Source organism: Poecilia mexicana, unplaced genomic scaffold (assembly GCF_051168715.1).
Source record: "Poecilia mexicana isolate PSO_F unplaced genomic scaffold, ASM5116871v1 scaffold_11, whole genome shotgun sequence".
NCBI lineage: Eukaryota > Metazoa > Chordata > Actinopteri > Cyprinodontiformes > Poeciliidae > Poecilia > Poecilia mexicana.
In genome coordinates, this window is record NW_028263380.1 from 28294685 (window position 1) to 28301650 (window position 6966).

Here is a 6966-nt window from a genome sequence, read left to right on the forward strand (position 1 = left end):
TACTACGTAGCTCCGCCCAGCAGCAGCAGGTCTCCTTCACAGGTGGAAACCCAGCGTGAACGTCGTAGCGCTCATGTTGCGTTTAAAGGCGGCTCGGAAAAACAGGTGACAACATGTTAACAACGGATTAAACAGTTTTAACTGCTGATAAAAGTGACAGAGGACACAGATATGGGAAGTGTGGAAGCCTCTACTGTATCAAATTGACAGAGGAATAACAGAGAGTTGGCCATTCTAAGGTAAAAACGCAGCACATACAGTGTTCATGTTTTGTTTTTTTTTCATCCAGACGGCTTCCCGCGCCCCCCCTGCAATGACACGGCGCCCCCCCTAGGGGGCGTGCCCCACAGTTTGGGAACCTCTCGGCTAAGCAATGTAACATTATCCTCTGATTGGCTCAGCAATGTAACGTGATCCTCTGCAGCACGTAATGGCAAAGCGGCGCGTCATCACGACTTTACACAGTGTCTTTACCTCCGCGGCAGAGGCTCCGCCGAACCCCTGAGACCGACTCATCGAACCCCTGGGGTTCATCGATCCCAGGTTAAGAACCACTGGACTAGACAGAATGGAACATCACCATGTGTGACACAGCGCCCCCAGAGGTCAGACACAACATTGCTTCAATCCCAGCTTTCTTCCATTTATTTGAACAGGAAATTCAGCAATTTATGCTTATAGAAAAATTGATTTTCTCTGATCGTTGTTGGTCCAATTTGTACCTACATGAAGGTGAGTGCTGCCTCATTTGTTTGCTCTGTTGTATATTTCACGTCTACTTTCTAGGTTTTGCTTTTATTCTGTTTTCATGTTTTACCATAAAAACATTCAAACTCTTCAACAAACTACATTTCAGTTCAGCTTCCATAGCAATTTTTTACTTTCAGCTGCATCAGGACACAGAAATATTGCAGCACAGCTGTTTAATGCTTGTTTTAGCTAAGTTTTGCTATAACATATTTACATTTTTCATGTCTTTCTTCATTTCAGAATAGTTTTCATTCCAAATGAACCTGATAAGTCATCATACGTCCTCGTCTGTGTGAGTTGATTCCTCCATCTGTCTTTTCAGTCCCGTTTCAGAGGTTCCCATGACCCGTCACAATACAGTGATGATGTATTCACGCAGTGATGTATGAAATTCAGCCAAATAAAAACCTTTGTCCTCCCACACTGGCTAATTATTTGACAGATTGGAGGCCCGTTGTGTGTGGATACTGAAGAAGCCCCCCATCCCCCACTCAATAAAGAGGCCACTTGCGGAAAAAAGGAAAAAATTCCTCCATAGCCGCCCCTTTTCTGTTCTTTGTTAGAAGATTACATTTTTTCAGCACATTTTGAAGTGACAAAATGGGGGAGAACTGTGGGTTTTCTTTGGGGAGCTCCGGAGGGGCGCAGGGGGCCGGGACAGCAGTCAGTGGCAGCTTAAAAAGATTTTCTCAAGCAGAAATATTTAATCTTCTCAGGGAAAATAAAGCAGAGAAAAAAAGAAAACAGCGGACAAAGAGAAGCTAATCATCCACAGGTCCCCCCCAGAACCTCCCATCACCCCCGTCAGCTATCTGTTAAAAACAAAAAGAACGAGACTGAAAGATTATGTAAGATCGATGGAATAAATCTGCATTTATAATCATCTTGGCTCCCACATTTCTGGTTCTTCTGACTCATTGAAAACAGAAAAAATCTGCTTCGGTAGAGAGAAAATATGGGATGTTTCACAGAAAAGTTATTTCTGTGAACCTGCAACAAACACAGAGCGACACAAACTTCACCACATTCTGGTGTTTTTCGTCTGGCTCAACTTTTTCCCAGTAGCAAAGACTCATCCTGATCCAATTAAAATGCTTCTGATCTGCAGCTTGGCTGACGGTCCAGCGTTCCAGCACACAAACAGCTTCAGCCTCAACAAATGGTTCCTGAACTCAGTGATGAGCCGGGCTGTGCTGATCCAAATGAAAACCGCTGGCTCTTTTCTGAAAGGTGACGGATGGGTCTGGAGCCGCCATCTTGTTTCTAAGAGGTGGAGCAGGAGGACGATGCAGAGCTGAAAGGCAGAGCTCTGGTTCTGGGATGTGGACCAAACCTGGAAGAACCGAATCCTGGATACAAGCAGCTAAAACAATCAGCTTCTTTTGTGGCTCTGCGTTCAATGGGGGAGGGAGAAGATCAGATCAGGAGGTTCTCCTGAAAACCTGGAGATCATCAGAGGAAGCAGGAGAATCTCACAGGTCAGAGAAATGTCTGGTTTCTCCATGAATCTCAGAAAAACAGAGAGAGACAAACAGAAGCTTCATGAGAATTCCAACTATTCCAACAATAGTTTCTGATAATGTGAATATTGACATCTATTTAGTGAAAGACAGCAGTCTTACTGTCAGAGCTGAAGGAGTTTCCGCTCTTTGATTGGTGCAGACAGAATGTGTGCAGCAGACATGGAGACAGGAAGAGGAAGCATGAAACAGGAAGTAGGAAGTGATTACTGGGACCAGGAACAGGTGAGGCTGACTAAGTGGGTGGAAGAACTTCAGGAACCCGAGGGAGGTTTTGACTGGACAGCCATATTAGCTTGAGCCAAACAGGAGCAGCAAACTGTGAACGAGGCAAATCCAACAAAACAGCTGATCCAAAACCCCAAAGGAAGACCGATGATCATCAACGCTGGTCACCAGGCGAGTTTACTGTAAAAATGCAACCAAACATATGGAAGGATCGACGATCGACTTTCCAGACCCGATAACAGCGGCTGCAGGAACACAGGAAAACATCCAACGCATCCCTCGTGTTCCCATCGTAAACTCAGACTCACATTCATGACTTCACGCCTGGCCAGTGAAGGCGCTCAGAGAGGTGTGAACATTTTCAGTGAAATTCTTGAGATTAATTATCAGGTATTGATTGTCTGGAAAGTTAAACAGTTTGGCTTAATTTCATGATTTTAAGTTGGTGTAGATAAAGTGATGTAAAATATTTTATGTTTATTATAAGTTGTGCAGAGGTTACCGGAGTGGAACCAATGTTTAATTTGTTGTTCCATTTAGGCACATATTTTAGTTACATGCTTTATTTTTTCTTAATTGATGGAGAGGTTTGGTGAGACACCGAGGCTCGTGAAGCTGGGCTGCAACAAGAGGCTACATGGAGTTTCTGTCTTAACCCTTTCAGGTTGAAGCGGCCGATGAGGTTCGCATTTTCGTATTTTAGTTTGTTTGTAAATAGAAGAATGTTTATTTGAAGAATTTGTCGAGTTTGTTAGCCACGTGTTTTAAAGGTGACGTAATGAGTCTGTTTTTTGTAAGTCAAGCCACTTTATTGTAAATGTTTTGCTGTAGTAGCTGTGTATTCTCTGTGAACGTCTTTCTTTCTGTAAAATGTATTTTATGTTTTTGTTCACTTCTCAAGGCAGCTATTAAATGCCAGTAACTGTCGAAGAACGCCTTGTGTCCGGTTTCTGCCTGGAGGTTTCATATCCACAGACTGGTGTGTGTTTGGATGTCTGCTCTCTGCTGCTCCTCTTCAGGGTGTGACAAGCAGGTGTGGCTTCCAGGTTTCATGCATTTCCTTCATCAAGGAGCAGCCAGATGGTTGACTACTCTACTCGTGGTACTTTGGTCGCTGTTTCCTCACAGACAACTTACTATTCGTCTTACCTTTGATCCCCTCCTTCCTTGTAGGTGCTGTTAAGAAAATAAATTTAAAATATGCTAGTTTCAAAACTTAACCACATGTACAATATTATATAAAATTAACAGCGTTTTAAAATAAGAAAATTTGGTTCTAAATTGCCTCCATGGTCCAGTGGGCATTTCATTTGTAGGATGTTTATATTAAATATAACACAATAAGTTGAATTAAAATAGTTTAGTTTCAGTTTTCTATAATTTTAAACAGTTCTTAACCTCTCTGTGGACTGAGCAGGGGGTTGTGGCTGTTTGTGTGAGTTTAACCTTTAACCTTTTGACCATCTTGATAAGATTTAAACAGCTGGTGTAAAACTGAATGCAACATAGAATATCTGTAAAACACATAATCTAATTTGTGATCTCTCCTAGTTCTTAACATGTCTTGATTGAAACAGCCTAATTATAGTTTTCAGATTAATAACTTATTCTGCCCTATTGACCTTTATGTTTCCTGTAGTTACAGGAGATGGTCTGCCCTTTGTCTGTGTGGGAAACAATCAGGAGAAGTTCCAGCTTCACACTGATCTGTGAAAAGCCGTAAAACAGCAGGAGTTCAGGCCAGTGGAGGAGAGTTTCTGCTTCCACTTTGTTTAGATAAAGGGGACAACTGGTGTTTGATCTTGAAAACAAATTGCAGGGAGTTTCTAACTTTAAAGAGGGTCAGAGACAGCTCCTGGTTGGATGAGCAAAGATACGCCTTATTTGAAGAAATTAAAGGCAAGAATACGCCTTTACTATCAAACTTTGTACACAGGAGTAACAAATCAGATTTCCTCTTTGCAAGTCTCCAAAGACGTCTTTGCTTTTTGTTTGTCGTTTCCATCTTTTGTCTTTTTCCCTCTCTCTCTCTGAGTTTTCTGATGTTTTGTGATGTGCTTCTGTGGTTATGGTATCCATCTGTCTTGAATAAATGCTGATTATTGTGACGCTGTTATCTCTGTGTGATCTCAGTCTTTGCGCACACATTTTCCGAATCCGGGCAGAAGGGAGGATCTAACGAGTCAACAGGTTTTAAAAAGGGTTAATAAGCTTTAGAAATGTTCCTCTCATAATAGTGCCCAGCGTCATGCTGATTCTCCAGCCCGGGGATTTCCTCCTGCGGCCTCTGTCTCCCGTCCTCCTCACTGCTCCCATTCTGAATCATCCCTGGCTCATCTGCAGTCCTCACCTGCCTGTCCACCCTCCTACTTTCCATTTCCTCCAGCCAAGGAACCTGAAAAGCCAAACCGGTCACGACTCACCCAGTCCACCAGCAAGCAGCCAACCACCGGAGCTGTGGATGCTCTGCGCCCTTCATCGCTCGCCTCCCTGCTTCGTAAAGATCCAGACTCCTTCCTCCACACAATCGATTATCCTGTCACGCCCACTAATCATCTCCCTGTCTTCCAATAAGGGTCCGCTCCAGATTTGATGCTGTTTCCCCACCGGAAAGATTATTCTAAAACTTTTGTGTAAATAAAACTCTTAACCGTGCTCTCCCTGTTGTCTTAGTTGTTGCTCACACCAGTCATCCAGCATCATGACAGGAGGGAGTTCTAGATTGTAGTTACTCTATAAAACTCACTAAGAAAGTAAGTGCATCTGTAAAAACAGAATAGATCCTCAGCATAATTTATCTGATTGTTAAGTCATATGGTATTTTGAAAAACAGTAATAAATGTTTAAAGAAATATATTTTTTCTTTATATTCTACAGATTCAGTGAATTATTCTTCCTTATGTTTGATTCTTGGAGTGAGAGGCGATGACAAACCGGAGGAACAGTCAGATCATGGAAAGTTTTATTTCAGATATATTTTTCTTTTCTGTAGTTTTATGGGTTCTGGAGGAGCCGATTCATCATGTTGCTGCTTGGTGCATTCTGGGAAATCGTCTGAACGATCGGTTGATTATGTTTTAGACTAAAAATGGACAGACATGGTGTGACGAGCAAAGCAGCGCCCCTTCCTTTCTTTTGAAGATAATGATGTTTTCTACAGGAAGGTTTGTAGCTGATGATGGATCTAACAGAGCTGATAGCCTTACTAACCAACCAGCTCCTTACATCTCCTTGCTCTGTGAGAGTGACACAGCAAAAAGCTCAAATCTTAATAAATGTTTAACACGGATGAAAAACAATAAAGGTTTTTCATCCCTAACAGCTCAACTTGATAATGTGCTGCTGCAGTTATTGTTTGAAGAGTTTCTATGGGAATCATGTAAAAACAGGAACTATTCTGGAATTGGTTTGAAACAGAGATGATGACAAATTTTCACACTAAAAAAAACAAAGCTGATTTGAAGAGCTGAGGTCAAAGGTCAACAGGAAACGTCTGAGATCCGATGCGTCCCGGCCGGCCGCTGGACGGTCATGTGGGACAGAAACAGCCAGAGGCGCTGACTCCACCGCTGCTCCAACCATCGCTGCTCCACCCATCGCTGCTCCACCCGCCGCTGCTCCACCCACTGCTCCACCCACTGCGCCACCCACCGCTGCTCCAACCATCGCTGCTCCACCCATTGCTGCTCCACCCGCTGCTGCTCCACCCATCGCTGCTCCACCCACCGCTGCTCCACCCACTGCTCCACCCACTGCGCCACCCACCGCTGCTCCAACCATCGCTGCTCCACCCATTGCTGCTCCACCCGCTGCTGCTCCACCCATCGCTGCTCCACCCGCCGCTCCAACCATCGCTGCTCCACCCACCGCTGCTCCACCCACTGCTCCACCCACTGCGCCACCCACCGCTGCTCCACCCACCGCTGCTCCACCCACTGCTCCACCCACTGCGCCACCCACCGCTGCTCCACCCATCGCTGCTCCACCCGCCGCTCCAACCATCGCTGCTCCACCCATCGCTGCTCCACCCGCCGCTCCACCCACCGCCGCTCCACCCACCGCTGCTCCACCCGCCGCTCCACCCACCGCTGCTCCACCCATCGCTGCTCCACCCACCGCTGCTCCACCCGCCGCTCCACCCACCGCTGCTCCACCCATCGCTGCTCCACCCACCGCTGCTCCACCCACCGCCGCTCCACCCACCGCTGCTCCACCCGCCGCTCCACCCACCGCTGCTCCACCCATCGCTGCTCCACCCATCGCTGCTCCACCCGCCGCTCCAACCATCGCTGCTCCACCCACCGCTGCTCCACCCACTGCTCCACCCACTGCGCCACCCACCGCTGCTCCACCCACCGCTCCACCCACCGCTGCTCCACCCATCGCTGCTCCACCCACCGCTGCTCCACCCATCGCTGCTCCACCCGCCGCTCCAACCATCGCTGCTCCACCCACCGCTGCTCCACCC